This window comes from Procambarus clarkii, chromosome 10 (assembly GCF_040958095.1).
Source record: "Procambarus clarkii isolate CNS0578487 chromosome 10, FALCON_Pclarkii_2.0, whole genome shotgun sequence".
NCBI classification, from domain to species: domain Eukaryota; kingdom Metazoa; phylum Arthropoda; class Malacostraca; order Decapoda; family Cambaridae; genus Procambarus; species Procambarus clarkii.
The window spans coordinates 41,568,179-41,585,678 of NC_091159.1; the positions used below are offsets into that span (position 1 = coordinate 41,568,179).

Genomic DNA, 17,500 nt, shown 5'->3' on the forward strand with positions numbered 1-17,500 from the left:
TAGCTTTATCATGTCATAAGAAAAAAATTAGAGAAAATATAATAATTCAGGAAAACTTGGCTTATTAGGCAAATCGGGCCTTGCATAGTAGGCTGAGAAGTGCGTTCTGGCTACTAGGTACGTTCTGACTATTATATATATATATATATATATATATATATATATATATATATATATATATATATATATATATATATATATATATATATATATATATATATATATATATATATATATATATATACGAGCACGGTTTGTGTAAGAGGGAAGCAGACAGACAGACAGTCTGTCTGTCTGTCTGTCAGTGGAAAATAGGAAATATTCACAATGAATGACAATAAAGCAAATGAACATGGATGGCATATTAAGAAAAAGTTTTTAAGAGTTTTCATTTAGTGCAAGAGTAGTGGGCAAATGGAATGGACTAAATGAACAATTTATAGAAGTAAACTGCATTCATAATTTAAAAACGACACATTGCATTCGATCACCGGCGGATGGAAAGGCGGGGTCCAAGAGCTAAAACGCAGCTCGGTTCAGCAGGCACACACACGCACACACACTGAATATAGTGTGAATATAGGGGGCTGGGTGGCCGAGTGGACAGCGCTCTAGACTCGTGCACCTAGGGACCGGGGTTCGATCCCCAAAAACCGCCGGGAAAACAAATGGGCAGTTTCCTTCACCCTGATGCCCCTGTTACCTAGCAGTAAATAGGTACTGGGAGTAAGACAGCTGCTACGTGCTGCGTCCTGGGTGTGTGTGTGTGTGTATAGGAAAAAAAGTAGTTGTAACATATGATTGATTAACAGTTGAGAGACGGGCTGAAAGAGCAGAGCTCAACCTCCGCAAGCACAACTAGGTGAATACACACACACACACATGGTTTAATCGGAGATGTAAGTTAGCAAAGCAACTAAGTAAAAGAGCGTGGGCAAACTGTAGAAATAACAGGACACTTGAGAGCAGAGAAAGATACCAGAGTGCCAGGAATCATCAGGGTGAGAAGAGAGGCAGAAGGGCAATACAAAAACGACATAGCAAACAAGGCAAAAACTCAACCTAAATTGCTGCACAGCCACATCAGGAGAAAAACAACAGTAAAGGAACAGGTAATGTAACTGAGGAAAGGGGCAGACAGTTTCATTACAATCGACAAGGAAGTGTGTGAGGAAATGAATAAGGAAAACCAGGAGGTATTCACATTAGAGCAAGGAGAAGTTCCAGAAATAAGAGAAGTAATAGTTAACCAGGCACCACTAGAGGAGTCAGGAATTACCAGTTGGGATATATGGAAGCTTTTGCTACAGTTGGATATGACAAAGGCTATAGGCCCGGATGGAATATCACCATGGATTCTAAAGGAAGGAGCAGAAGCACTGTGCCTGCCACTCTCCATGGTTTACAACAAATCACTGGTAACAGGTGAACTGCTAAATATTTGGAAGATGGCAAATGTAGTTCCGATATACAAGAAGGTGGGATGGACAGGAGGCACTGAACTACAGAACAGTGTCCCTAACTTGCATACCATGCAAGTTGATGGAGAAGATTGTGCGAAAAAAGCTAGTGGAACATCTGAAGCGAAGGAACTTTGTGACACAACAACATGGGTTCAGGGATGGCAAGTCATGCCTCACAGGATTAATTGAATTCTACGATGAGCAACACAAATCAGGCAAGAAAGAGAGGGGTGGGCAGACTGGATATTTTTGGGTTGCCAGAAAACCTTTGACACAGTGCCACCCAAGAGACTAGTGCAAAAGCTGGAGATGCAGGCAGGAGTGAAAGGGAAGGTACTCCGTTGGATAAGGGAGTACCTAAGGAACAGACGACAGCGAGTCACTGAGAGAGGTGAGGCCTCAAATTGGCGAGACGTCATCAGTGGAGTCCCACAGGGATCAGTTCTTGGACCTATACTGTTTCTGAAAATATGTAAATGATCTCCCAGAGGGTATAGAATCGTTCCTCTCATTGTTTGCTGATGATGCAAAAATTATAGGAGGATTAAGACGAAGGAAGATAGTATGAAGCTACAAGATGACCTAGACAAACTGAATGAAAGGTTCAACAAATGGCTACTAGAGTTCAACCCGAGTAAATGTAAGGTATTGAAACTAGGCGGAGGAAACAGGAGGCCAGACACTGGATACTGAATGGGAGATGAAGTCCTTCATGAAACGGACAGAGAGAAAGATCTAGGAGTTGATATCACACCAAACCTGTCTCCTAAAGCCCGCATAAAAAGAATAACATCTGCAGCATATGCAAAGATGGCTAACATCAGAACTGCCTTCGAAAACCTGTGTAAAGAATCATTCAGAACCTTGTATACCACATATGTAAGACCAATCTTGGAGTATGCGGCCCCAGCATGGAGCCCGTACCTTCGTCACAAAACGAAGCTGGAAAAAGTTCAGAGGTATGCCACTAGACTAGTCCCAGAACTAAGAGGCATGAGTTACTAGGAAAGGCTTCGTGAAATGCAACTCACGAGACTGGAAGACAGAAGAGTAAGGGAAGACATGATCACTACCTACAAAATTCTCAGAGGAATTGACAGGGTAGATAAAGATAAACTGTTTAACGCGGGTGGTACGCGAATAAGGGGACATAGGTGGAAACTGAGTACCCAAATGAGCCACAGGGAAATAGGAAAGAACTTTTTCAGTGTCAGAGTAGTTAACAGATGGAATGCACTAGGAAGTGATGTGGTGGAGGCTGACTTCATACACAGTTTCAAATGTATATATGATAGAGCCTATTAGGCTCAGGAATCTGTACACCAGTTGAGAGGCGGGACCAAAGAGCCAGAGCTCAACCCCTAAGCACAACTAGGTGAGTACACACACACACACACACACACACACACACACACACACACACACACACACACACACACACACACACACACACACACACACACACACACACACTGAGACGAGGAGAAAAGAGCAGACGCTCATCCTGTGCAAGCATCACAAATAAGTGGACTGACGGAGCCAGGCGGCGCCTCCCTGATACGAAGGTGTTCAAGAGGAGAGGTGTAGAGGCGGGCTGAGCCACACCCAGTAATGAGAGCAGCTCACGCTATCTTATTAACCACCCCAGCCACTTGTGATATATAGAGCTCGATCCTTCTCTTCTTATTAGTGTTGTTATTTTGGGGTCGATTCATTCACATCCATTACAGAACCCGTTTTCTGATTTTTTTTATTTGCTGTTTGGATCTTGGAAGGCTTTTTTTTAATGGCGGATATGAGTGATGTTTTCTTTACTGATCAATAATTAGTATTACTGTACTTCTTTGCTACATTAGTTGTAGTGATGGTGGAACTAGTAGTTTTTTTTTTTTTGGTACAGGGATATTTCTGCGCGAGCCGTAAGCCTCTGGCTGGCCCGCTAAGTGTTCCTTGTTTCTGTTTTAGGCGGTGTATGAGTGTTCATAACTCACATGCTGGCTCCAGAAAAGATTATGGCCAATGCGTTTAACAACTTCTTCTGCCCTGTTAAATCTCATTTGAAATCTTATTTGGTGTGTAATGCTACACTGTGCTAGATCTAGCACATCACAGTCTCCATGTTCTCCACAGTGCTGACATGTCCTTGCTTATTCTGCAACTTGTAAGCCTATTTCATAAGCACTTGGGTATCCAAGTCTGTTGCAATGTAAGTGCAATTCTTGTTTTCTGTTGAACTCTTTCATCGAAATAAGTTGTTAGTAGCTGGTTTAGTTCCTGCATCTGTCTGCGGATCCTGATGTAGCTGCTGTGTTGTGTTCATTGTACATCTTTAATCCTCTATCTCTAATTATTTTCTTAGTTTGTGTTAGATAATGTGACAAGTCAATGTCTACATTTCTTCTTTTAGTTACAAGCTTTACAGTTCAGCTGCAATGTCATTCCCTGTCATATATTTGATTGTATTTGTGATCTAGAATGAATTGATAGTGCTTATTGCACAATAGGTCCACCTGTTGCTGTTGAAAGCTCTTCTGTCCCGAGTTAGTTCTCCATTGATTGTCGGAAAATCTGACACCATTTAATAATATCAATGCAATTGCAGATATATTGCCATTGTATACACAAGTTACACATAGAAAATGTAACTTGCAGTGGAACTTTCCGTCTATAGAAAACGGGATATCATTGCCACATACTATTATAAATTCACCACCTATTATGGTGGGAATTATTCTTAAATACATTAGTCTTTGGAATTTACCATCATAAAAACATCACATATAAATTAACTTAATTATCAATATTAAAATAAAGTAAATGTGACCCTTCTATCACTTACTGATATCTGGACAAAGTAAGCCAGGCGTCAGTGGTGAGGGAGTGGTCAGCCATTGTTGTTATTGTTCTTAGACCAGAGGCGCACGGGAGCAAATTCGGCTCCTGTTAATTTCTCTTGGACGAAGTGTTATGGAAATCAAAGGTCTTCTATCATCAACACGCTGTCATCAAATACAAGGAAAGTGTTCTGCCGAAACCCGTTTATCTAATCATTTCTGGCCAGTTAAATGTTAGGTGGATAAGGGCGAGCCGGTTAGAATGCGAAATCGCCTCATACAAAAGGTAATTAAGTCTTGGTCTTTATGGTTTATTGTACAGTGTTTTCTCTGATATAGCTGTCATATATTAGGATTCTGGCTTTTAGCTAACGCCCTTTTGACAGGTCAAGACGAGGAAGCATGCTTTGTGTATCAGTTACCAGGGTGATGGAAGCCACCTCACACGAGGAAAATTTGGTGTCTACATCCTAGTTATACCTGGTGGACTAAGGCCTGCTGAACAAATAAGATAAGGAACCTCTTCAATGTACACTAGTATGTAGTTTAATACTGTAGTTTGATTGGCTGCAAATATATAAATTCAATATAAACCCCCCCCCCTAATGTGTAGTGGATCGATTTGTGAGATTATTGCAGAAATACAGTCCACTTAACATACAAATTGCTATCGAAATATATAAATTAACGTAAATATAAATTCTATATAAATTCATATAAATTAAATATATATAAATCTCACAGGTAGGTTCCCACATTGATTATATATTTAAGTGAACTGAACTGAACTGAACTTGGTCTAATCAATATCTTGGTCAGCATAACAGTGGCAAGCCCCTTTTTCCTTTATCTCAATTCATGTTAGTTTGGTTTCTACTCTTTGGTTTAGTATTTTAGTCCATCTGGGAGCCCCTGCTATGGCCCACATTGCATCGTTTTGAATAACCTCAACCTTTGCTCTTTGCCCAGGAGAAAGAGTGAGTGTAAGGCAGGCGCTGCATAACCAACAATTGAACGAACGGCGTGTATGTAAAACATTCTTAACACTCTGTGTCCCGCTCCTAGACATGGACCTGTGATTTATTATACTCAATCTAGACTTTGATTTCTCCTTCAGATAATGGATTTGCTTGATGAATGTCATTTTAGAATCTATCCACACTCCAAGATATTATGTAACCCACTGTACAGCCGTTCTCTCTCTCTCTCTCTCTCTCTCTCTCTCTCTCTCTCTCTCTCTCTCTCTCTCTCTCTCTCTCTCTCTCTCTCTCTCTCTCTCTCTCTCTCTCTCTCTCTCTCTCTCTCTCTCTCTCTCTCTCTCTCTCTCTCTCTCTCTCTCTCTCTCTCTCTCTCTCTCTCTCTCTCTCTCTCTCTCTCTCTCTCTCTCTCTCTCTCTCTCTCTCTCTCTCTCTCTCTCTCTCTCTCTCTCTCTCTCTCTCTCTCTCTCTCTCTCTCTCTCTCTCTCTCTCTCTCTCTCTCTCTCTCTCTCTCTCTCTCTCTCTCTCTCTCTCTCTCTCTCTCTCTCTCTCTCTCTCTCTCTCTCTCTCTCTCTCTCTCTCTCTCTCTCTCTCTCTCTCTCTCTCTCTCTCTCTCTCTCTCTCTCTCTCTCTCTCTCTCTCTCTCTCTCTCTCTCTCTCTCTCTCTCTCTCTCTCTCTCTCTCTCTCTCTCTCTCTCTCTCTCTCTCTCTCTCTCTCTCTCTCTCTCTCTCTCTCTCTCTCTCTCTCTCTCTCTCTCTCTCTCTCTCTCTCTCTCTAAATATATTCATATATAAACATATAACCCTATAAAGGGGTTTGGGAAGGTCCTCTTGGTGTATACCAGTCATCGCTTCTATGCTACCTCTTCCCCCTACCCCTCCCCCCCCCCACCCCCCACACACGTGACAACGAATGAAAGTGACGACGTTTTGTCACGTCAAGATTTGATTAGGCTCCAGGCGTACGGAAATGTCGTCACTTTAATTTTTTTTTATACGTGTGGAGCTATGTGTTTCAGCCTCGTTGTTCTCACTTGTTCACTTGTTCTCTCGTTCATTTTGGTCCCGCTCCTGACACTCGTGTATCTGTGTAACCGTTGCTGGAAACTTTCAAGCGAATTCGCCTGATTATTTCTTGAAAACTTGTTCCATAGATCTGTTCGACGACCAGTCCGTACTAACTTTTCTAATTAAAAAAAAATGTTAAAGCTTAAATTAATTTTATGTTCCAACAACGTCGATTTCAAGAGACATCGAAGTCTAATGTCATTTTGAAGTGAATACGCAGCATTATTTTGAATTATATCACTTATTATAATCTGTCTAATGTGTTTAGTTTAATATTATGTATTTTGATTCCTCTGAGAGGAACAGTTCGGATATAATTTCCTTGTTTCGTATTATTTTGATTGTATAACATTAACATGCATTAAATTGCCTTCAGCGTTTTACATTTTAAAACTGATTATATTAATTTCTCATAAACGGGATTTTTGTGATATATTATATAATTAAGCAACTTTAGATATAAATTCTACGAAACCCGTTTTCGGTTATTTTTATAGGTGTCGTAGAGCTTCCAATATGTCCCACACGCCTTCTTGAGCATCATAACCACACAACACAGTAGTCCCCGGACGCACTAACGAGCCGTACAGGCTGATGACCCAACTTCTCCTCCTACCAAGAACGTCGCTTTTCGCTCCTATGCGTTACATAAGGCCAAAATTCAAGTTCAAGTATGTTTATTGAGACAAGAAAGAAATACATCTGAAAGGGATAGAGTAGCTTAGGCTACTTCTACCTCCCCACCAAACGGGCCAAAAAAATTGTAAAGGAAAATGGAAGTGGCTCACGAAAATTACCTACTGGCTCGTTTTCTGTTTTGGGTCCTCTGGTTGGTTAGGAGAGGCCACTTTATATTGACCGTTTTCTTTACGTTGTGGTACGTTAGGAGGACGGGCTGGGTGATGACCGCGGGTCACAACCTCACGAAGAGTCACCAGCGAGGCTAGAGTGAGGCATCGTTCACCGCATCTCGTTCTCACCATGCAACCCGTTCTCGCACTTGCGTATAGTCAATATTTTGCTTATGAATAAGTACGTATGTGATATACTAATTTATTGTGAATATTTGAGTTTACCTGAAAAGCTGAATAGAAAACCATGACCTAACCTAACCTTCTTAGTATGTTAAGATATTACAATTAGTACTTAACCTATACCTATATTGATATTACAGTTTTATAAAAAGAATAAAACAAAACTAAAATATTTAATAAATTGTAAAGTAATTCAGGATATTGTCAATTTTTTATAAAATCTCCAGAAAAGAAAAGTGAGTGCCTTGAAAAAAATACAATTTGGAATATACCACATATATACTTAATCATAACCCAAATATTGACTATAAGCAATAAGTCATATATGTGCTGTCTTTTGCAAGAGCTGGTTGCACCATGTGATAATACGCCTCAAATATTCAGTGGTAAGAAAATCAGTAGCAGCTGTGAGAAGGATTCGAACCTCTGTTCTGGATACTCTCAAGAACTGCCAGAATGCGTTGGGGGGGGGGGAGAAGTGTGTGAAACCCTGATTAGGCCTTAGTGAAAGTCTTGGGAACCCCTAGAAGATTCGGTAGAATCCCAGGTTCCAATTGTTATGACCATGTCGTGGTGGCGTAGTAGTCTAAGGCGTCGTGTGCTTGGCAGCATCCCAAGGCATAGGTTCGAATCCTTAACATAGCTCCTACTGATTTCCTCATTAAAATACTTCACGTTAAAGATATTTCTTTTCGTATATGCAGTAGTTTTTGTCTAGGCCCGGGCTAGTGGGCCCCGGGCAGCCCTCCCGGGGTAGAGGCGCCCTTGTCACCACACTGTTGCCAGTTTAAATTTAAAATTTTGCCCCGAGGGGCGAGTTTATTGGGCAGCGCCACTCATCCTGTGAGTGGACACACCACCATAGTGACAGTATTGGGCAGCGCCACTCATCCTGTGAGTGGACACACCGCCATAGTGACAGTATTGAGCAGCGCCACTCATCCTGTGAGTGGACACACGGCCATAGTGACAGTATTGGGCAGCGCCACTCATCCTGTGAGTGGACACACCGCCATAGTGACAGTATTGAGCAGCGCCACTCATTCTGTGAGTGGACACACCGCCATAGTGACAGTATTGAGCAGCGCCACTCATTCTGTGAGTGGACACACCGCCATAGCAGCATGTACAACACTCCCCAATAGGAAGAAAACCCGCTGTGAGGCATCTGCCAAAGTTGCTTCCTGGACTCTTGTCTCTATTGACGTTCATTACCTCTCTATGGTCTGGCCTGGGGCCCGACAGCTGAGTGGACAACGCTCCGGATTCGTAGACCTGAGATTCCGGGTTCGATTCCCGGTGGAGGCGGAAACAAATTGGTAAGTTTCTTTAACCCTGATGCATCTGTTCATCTAGCAGCAAATCGGTAATTGGGAGTTAGACAACGGCTACGGGCTGCTTCCTGGGGATGTATAACAAAAAAGGAGGCCTAGTTGGGAACCGGGCCACGGGGACGCTAAGGCCCCGAAATCATCTCATGATAACCTCAAGATAACCTCGCTGTGGTGTTCGTTCAGCGGCTTGAAAATTACCTGTAATTCAATATACACTCATTGTATTTATCTGAATTAAAACTCATCTGCCATTCATCAAACTAACTGAAGAAAAGGCTAATCATCCCGAGAGAAGTTAATATTACTGCAAGTTAGCTTGGGTGGCAGACCTGTGGCGGGAGCCTCCACCTCCAGCCTCACACACCCGGCTGACGGACGGCCGGCTGTTGAGCCTCTTAACAAAAGTTTCCCTGACAACCTAACTGGAAAACTTTTGTTAAGAGTCTCAGTTCTCACCCCCCCCACCCCCACCCCCCTTCCACCGTCCTCAGCCAGGCATTGAGGGATAAGACGGGGGAGGGAACTATCAGGGAGGGAAAGCGCCAAGCCATTACTACTATATAGCACTGGGAAGGGGTCAGGATATAAGGATTTGGGACGAGACGGGGAAAATGTAGTGGTGCCCAATATCTTGGACGGTCGGGGATTGAACGCCGATCTGCATAAAGTGGGTCCGTCGTTCTACCGTCCAGCCCAAGTGCTTGGACAAGGAAGGATAGGAAAATAACCAAAGGCGATAAGATCGGCCACGTGTCACACCGTCACCCTCTACACACACCAAACGAGTTAGTCGATGCTTGGACAACCACCTCTAGCTTCATTAATCTTCCCCCAGACACACAGATCAGACTAAATGCTGGATAAGTAGAGAGAGGCTCGTTGAATTCATGCTCCACGAGGACGCTGAATGCAACGTGCCATTACTGAGTTTTTGAGTTACTCTCGGCCCTCCGAGTCCGAGAATAACAAATAATAAATACACACAAACACACAAACACACATTGATCAAGGGTAAACCCACACCCCGGAGAGGACGGTGTTATGACATACTGTGTTTGCTGCCTTTAATACCAGGAAGTTCCCTCTTTAAGCTGTATAATATAAGCTATATTACCGAGGGACTTCCTTTCTCTTAGACCAACAATGTCGTTCCAATTTTGAAGCCAGATCAAAAGAATGATTTCCGCCCAATTTCCCCTTACTAACTGCCTTTGCAGGTAGTATGGCCCTTTAAGTATAGTAAGACGGTTTCGGACCATTGGAGAGCATGGTCCTAAACCGTCTCCTCTACAGAATAAGAATGATTCTCTCCCTCAAGATCTATAACTTTACATGTGAAAGAAGTGCGCATCATTGCATTCCAACCTTTTGCATCCTGCACACGAAAGACTCGGATACCACCTTCCCCAGATCTCAAGTCTACATTTGGCACTGTAAATAAACATGTCATTCTGAGTGAGCTCACCAGAATGTAAATTATTGGTTGGCCTCGTTGTTGGATGGGAGATTATTTATCCAGCATGAAGCCAACTATGCTGTTCAAAAGGTGTAGGAGTGTAACGAGTGATTTTGGTGGGGCCAATAGCTATGGTGGGGCATCACTCAGGGTATGGGGCCAGGGGCATCACTCAGGGTATGGGGCCAGGGGCATCACTCAGGGTATGGGGCCAGGGGCATCACTCAGGGTATGGGGCCAGGGGCATCACTCAGGGCATGGGGCCAATGTCACAACTGTTCAAATGAAGTACCATAGATCTTTTGTTGATTATGCTCCTCCTCTGCTTGCTTCAGTGCCTGGAAGAAAGCTTGAAGGGCTTAAAAGTGCAAAGCTAAAAACTCCCTTGAGGATTATCCTTGAATGCCCGTTACACAAAGATCCGTAATATGAAAAAAGATCTCAGTATTCCGAGGGTCATTGATCGTGTTACTGAAATTAATGTTCTTATTGGTATGGAAATGTTTAGGTTTGCTGATCCTAACTCTTGCACAAAAGCCATCCACAAACCGTATTTATTGAAGGCAACATTGATCATAATGGATTACACAAACTGTAACTTAACTCAAGATGATTATATTCACAATTTGTACCAAGAGACAACAACGGCACTTTCCTGCACCGTGGGATATTACATCTTTTCCAATTTTAAACCATCCCTTTCCACCCATGAAACAAATTAGAGATCAGCCCAAGCTTCGTCTTGAAGCAAAGCTCAACGTCTTAAGCCATATTGATGCTCTCTCCACAGATGGCATGCCCTCTCTCTCAAATCATATACACTGATGGTTCTCTACACCGCTCCACAGGTGCAGGTGGAAGTGTCTCTCAGATCATATACACTGATGGTTCTCTACACCGCTCCACAGGTGCAGGTGGAAGTGTCTCTCAGATCATATACACTGATGGTTCTCTACACCGCTCCACAGGTGCAGCTGGAAGTGCACTTGTCCTGACAATGGGCGATGGTTTATACTTTGAGTGGGGAGTCCGTATAAACAACTGGGCCTCTACCTCTACACACCGAACTATTTGCCTTGCTTCTTGCACTGAAATGTGTACAAATCTCCAAACTTGATACATTAGTTGTAAGTGACTCTTTATCATCCTTAAATGCTCTCAACTCTTTAAGACATAACTGTAACATGCTCGTGTCTGAAGCTAGACACAAATACAACAAAAATATTAATGTTGGTAACAGAGTCCATTTCATGTGGATTCCATCCCATGTTGTATCGTTGAATTCACAAAAATTCACAAAATTCACTTGAATTCACAATTTGAATTCACAAAAACCGAATGCATGATAGAGCTAATGAGTTAACCAAAGAATCTTGAATTGCCCGTAAACAGCTTGAGAACTATAATTCACAAAAACCTTCAACGAAACCTAATAGAACTGAGGCAAAGTGAAATTTACATTACTAATTCCTTCTATCATCACACTATCATGCAAGAAAAGACCCACATTTATGGATCATCCAATAAAATCAGCAGACTCCTAGATGCATCTCGGCTGAGACTCAGCTACAAGTATCTCTGGGAATTCTCTTTACCTGCTGATGTGGACCTGACCAAATGTAAAGTGTGGCAGCTAAATTATTCGCACACCCATATGAAAAAAGGTCTGATTTGCAACATATAGACACGGAGACCGAAGACACATTGAGGTTGCTGTGTCTGGATCCTGGACGAGTGACTAGATCCTAAAAAGAGACGATCTGGGTCGAAGTGAATTAGGAGATCGGTCCAAAAGAAAGAGACGATATGGGTCCTAGACAGGGAGGGAGACGGTCTAGGTGCTATAGTGAGGGGTAACTGAGGTCCTAGAGAAGGAGGCAATGCTGCACTTAATGAAAATTTCCATCTTGGTCCAACGACAGGAAGTGATGTGGGCTCCATAATACTAGACAATCTTCGTCCTATAGAAGAATTGTATCTAGATCCTACACAATATTGTGACCTTGCACCACCCTAAGTTATAAGCCAAATACTGACATATTTAGAATTTAATAAGTACTTGATGTATAATTCACCTCCTGTTTAGCTGAGAGGCAGAAATGGATTTAATAAGGCTACATAAACCTCAGATGTGACATTATCGAGGTTTGAAGATAAAGAGTTAATGACCTTATCGAGACATACAAAGCGTTTAATACAGTTTAAAAACTTACCTTATTAGAGTTTAAAGATGATCTTAGCGTTCTCAAATGAGTATTGCAGATGACCTTAATAGAGCTGGATGAGACTCCCAGTTGACCTTACAGGGGTTACACGAAGGTCAGAGTCATCTTCGATGACCCATGACTCTTGATGGCGCCAGACGACTGTATTTTACACTCGATCAAGTTCAGAAGGTCACGACGAACTTAACGGTCGATAAGTCATGAGCACCTCTCAGTAACCCTCGACACAACTTTGCACAATCATACTATAATATAGTCCAACTTGGGTATAATTGTTCTGCATATTTCCTATTTTATTTTCTCTTTCGTCTGTGTAAGTAATCACATAATTTGATGAGAAACAATCACATAACAGTCATTGTAGAGGCAAGATCTACAGATCTTGCGATTGTACAGGCCAAGTGCAGGAACAACTGTACACTCTGTAAGGAACATGGTATAATTGTGTATTGTGCCAGCCGACTGCTTCACAATCACTGACAAGAGGTGATAAGTTGGTCAGGATTCACTAATCATTTACACAACCATTTACACACCCATTGACACAACCATTTACACAACCATTTACATTGACACAACCATTTACACAACCATTTACACAACCATTTACATCCTTCCCTCGATCACGGTGGCTTTGTTTACAGTTATTCAACAGTTTACGAATTTCGAAACTTGAGGGTCAAAGGTTATTATTGTTATGAACAATCTCGTATAGTGCTTCGGAGCTCATTTACTCCTTAATAAATGTAAACAAAGCCGACATTGTTGAAGAAAGATGCACAGGTTTCGTAAATGGTTGTGTAAATGGGTATATAAATGGTTGTGTAAATGATTGTTTAAATGGGTGTGTAAATGTTTGATGAATCCTAGCTGGATATTTCATTTGAATCTTTGCACGCGTGAACGCTTGCACCACTGTTAATGTGTTAAGTCTTGGAGATCTTGATGAGAGTGGAACAATTTCAAACTTACGTCAAAATCTCCAGATGGTGAAACAAAGTCAATGTTGACTTAAGTGTCGACCCCCATCCTCATGTAATGCTTGTCCAAGCTGCAGCCGTCCCCCCAACCCATCGACAGCCCGTCCAAGCCTCTGCCGAGCCCAAACCATCATCAAGCTGGGCGCATCTAAGCTCCAGTCACCCTTAAACCAATCCTCACCCAATTACGGGCTATTCATGCCTGTGCCACCTCTTGGGTGGCTTAATCTTTATCAATCAATCATCCTCACTCAAACTGTTGGCGTTCTCAACTCATCTTCAGGCCTTACTCATCTATCTGATTGTCGCCGATGGAGGCGGCTATTGTATCGTGCACCCAGTACTCATCCTGTGAGCGGTAGCGCAAAAAAAGGATTACAGAGGGTACAAAAGATCTTTTTCGGACCTTAACGGAGATTATTACATTAACAATTACATCTATCCTGCACGCCTTATAACTCAAGTTGTGACAATTGCCAATCCTGGCCTGGCAGTTAGTGCTAACTATTCACACTCACAACACCCGCGATTGAAAATTAGACATAGACGAAGAACTACATATCAAACACTCGGCCAACTATAACAACCCAGCTTGCACTAAGGTGCACATTATCATCATCCAGACCGATACATCCGCCGTCCCGACAGACCAGGCCCGACCAGGCCCGACCAGGGCCCGACCAGACCCGACCAGCGCCCGACTAGGGCCCGACCAGGGCCCGACCAGACCCGACCAGCGCCCGACCAGGGCCCGACCAGGACCCGACCAGGGCCCGAGCAACGGCATCTGTCCCAGCAAAAGTTCAACATCTCCATTCCTGACGTAGTCGACAAAAGCCACACCCCAGATCATGGAGGAACTCAGAGCATGGAGGAACTCAGAGCATGGAGGAACTCAGAGCATGGAGGAACTCAGACCCTGGAGGAACTCAGAGTATGGAGGAACTCAGACCATGGAGGAACTCAGAGCATGGAGGAACTCAGAGTATGGAGGAACTCAGACCATGGAGGAACTCAGAGCATGGAGGAACTCAGACCATGGAGGAACTCAGAGCATGGAGGAACTCAGAGTATGGAGGAACTCAGACCATGGAGGAACTCAGAGTATGGAGGAACTCAGACCATGGAGGAACTCAGAGCATGGAGGAACTCAGAACATGGAGGAACTCAGAGTATGGAGGAACTCAGACCATGGAGGAACTCAGAGCATGGAGGAACTCAGAGTAAGGAGGAACTCAGAGTATGGAGGAACTCAGACCATGGAGGAACTCAGACCATGGAGGAACTCAGAGCATGGAGGAACTCAGAACATGGAGGAACTCAGAGCATGGAGGAACTCAGAGCATGGAGGAACTCAGAGCATGGAGGAACTCAGAGCATGGAGGAACTCAGAGCATGGAGGAACTCAGAGTATGGAGGAACTCAGAGTATGGAGGAACTCAGAGTATGGAGGAACTCAGAGTATGGAGGAACTCAGACCATGGAGGAACTCAGACCATGGAGGAACTCAGAGCATGGAGGAACTCAGAACATGGAGGAACTCAGAGTATGGAGGAACTCAGACCATGGAGGAACTCAGAGCATGGAGGAACTCAGAACATGGAGGAACTCAGAGTATGGAGGAACTCAGAGCATGGAGGAACTCAGAGCATGGAGGAACTCAGAGCACAGAGGAACTCAGACCATGGAGGAACTCGGAGCATGGAGGAACTCAGAGCATGGAGGAACTCAGAACATGGAGGAACTCAGAACATGGAGGAACTCAGAGCATGGAGGAACTCGGAGCATGGAGGAACTCGGAGCATGGAGGAACTCGGAGCATGGAGGAACTCAGACCATGGAGGAACTCGGAGCATGGAGGAACTCAGAGCATGCACAAAATATCAAGAAGAGCTGACACAGGAGGAGTGGAAGAGACCCGTTGGTGGACACAAGCCGAGACAATCCATCACTGCTGCGTCATCAGTCAACCTAACCCGATTACCCGGCCGAGCGGGACCCTATACTGTAAGAGTCACAACACCAGGAAGACCAGACAAACAGGTGAATGAACCATAGGGAAACATAAGTACAACGCCTGGAGAAAGGACCACTCACCACCAAGCCCCCGACTCACCACACACACACACACACACACACACACACACACACACACACACACACACACACACACACACACACACACACACACACACACATCAGAAGGAAAACAATATTGAAGGAACAGGTAATGAAACTGAGGATAGGGGCAGAATACAAATGGTAAGGTGTGTGAGGAACTCAGTAAGAGATTCCATGAGGTCTTCACAACACAGCAAGACGTTTCTAAACTAAGAGAGAAAATCTGTTACTAGACATCGCTGGAGGACTTTGAGATTACCAGTGGTGGGATACGGAAAACATCCAAGGAATAATGTTACTAATAATCTAAATGGAGTTTCCCCTAAAAGCAGGCTCCATCTTCTTGGCGTCTCAGGGCGCCACCATGACGAGCTCCAGCCTGCCCGGCCTATGATCTATTGACGCTGGAGGCAAAGGTGTTTTAATTGATCCTAAATTAGTATTATTAATTTTAGCTTATCACCTGTACCTTAACTTTGTGCTAAGGTATTTACTCTCATTAATAGACATATTAATGACTAATTAATAATTAAATTATATAAATTAACATTCCCTCAAACTCTCAAATGAGTAGATGTGGGAAGTCGGCCATTATATACGTCTGGCCGCGACCCGCTGTTGTTGTTCACACCACGCTCGACCTACAGATGGTTTTCTTCCATTATTTGGAACTTTTCGTTTTATTTTGACCACCATATGAACGAGAGTTGTTCCAGCGGCCATAATTAACACATTAAGAAGTATTACTGTGTTGTACAGACTATATTCCGTGCTGTAAACTGCACCAGGACGCCGGGCACCACGTGCTCCCAGCTGCCCGGCTGGGAACATGTTGTTGCCCAACAGGAATTGGGAACAAACTAGCAGAACATCTGGAGAGAGAACGTTGAAACACATCACCAACATGGATTGAGAGATGGCAAATCTTGCCTCACAGATTTTATGGAATTGTATGACCAAGCGACAAAAATTAATCAAGAAAAGAATTGGCAGCCTGCATATTTTTGGACTGTCGGGAGGCCTTTGACACAGTTCTCTATAAGAGACTAGTGCAAAAGTTGGAGGTACAGGCAGGAATAACTGGGAAGGTACTCCAGTGGATAAGGGAGTACCTAAGCAACACAAGACAGCGAGTCACTGTGAGGAGTGAGGTCTCATTGTGGCAAGACGTCACTAGTGGAGCTCCCCAAGGTTCAATACTTGGACCTATCCTGTTTCTCATATATATAAGCGATTTCCCAGAAAGAATAGACTCCTTCCCCTCAATTTGTGCTGATGATGCGAAAATTATGAGGAGGATTAAGACATAGAAAGATAAAAAGTGGCTACAAAATGGCCTGAATAATTAAATTTCTTTCTTTATTATGCACCCCATACCAATCCCGTGGGCGGTGGTGTAAAGGGTTACAGAGGTATATAATCGGTTCAGGAACTGAGCCCCCTAGTTCATTTAACTAAGCAAATAACAATCTTTTGACGCTAGTTACACAATTATTAGTGCCTGTACAAACTGAAAAAATGGTCGAACAAATGGCTATTGAGCTTTAACTCAAGTAAATATAAAGAAATGACGTTTGATGCAAGGAGCAAGAGGCCCGACACAAGGTACCAAATGGGAGACGAAGTCCTCTATGAAACGGACAAAGAGGAATTGATATCACAATCTAGGAATTGATATCACACCAAACCTGTCGCCTGAAGACCACATAAAAAGGATATCATCAGCAGTGCATGCGAGGCTGGCAAACATCAGAACTGCCTTTAGAAATTTGCATAAGGAATAATTTAGAATCTTGTATAACGCATGTTAGACCAATCCTGGAGTATGCAACTCCAGAATGGAGTCCATACCTTGTCAAGAAATGGAGGTATGAAAACACACCCACAGACGGCTGAGTAGGGGGGAGGCTAGGCCTCGCGGCTGAATGGACAGCGCTCTGGGGTTCTAGTCCTAAGGGCCCAGGTTCGATCCCCGGGCAAGGCAGAAACAAATGGGTAGAGTTTCTTT

General features: G+C 43.4%; 1 protein-coding gene across 4 annotated transcripts in view; it reads right to left on the bottom strand.

Annotated features, from left to right (window-relative positions):
- The window catches only part of LOC123775190 (cell adhesion molecule 1), a 198,290-nt gene that overhangs the window by 178,461 nt on the left and 2,329 nt on the right, over positions 1–17,500 (bottom strand). For 2 of the 4 annotated variants that reach the window (XM_069321911.1, XM_069321912.1), the window contains exon 2: positions 12,380–12,813. The gene's annotated coding sequence lies outside the window, so the exon portion shown is untranslated. The remainder of the gene's footprint in view (positions 1–12,379; positions 12,814–17,500) is intronic. The other 2 variants (XM_069321913.1, XM_069321914.1) reach the window with 1 other exon arrangement.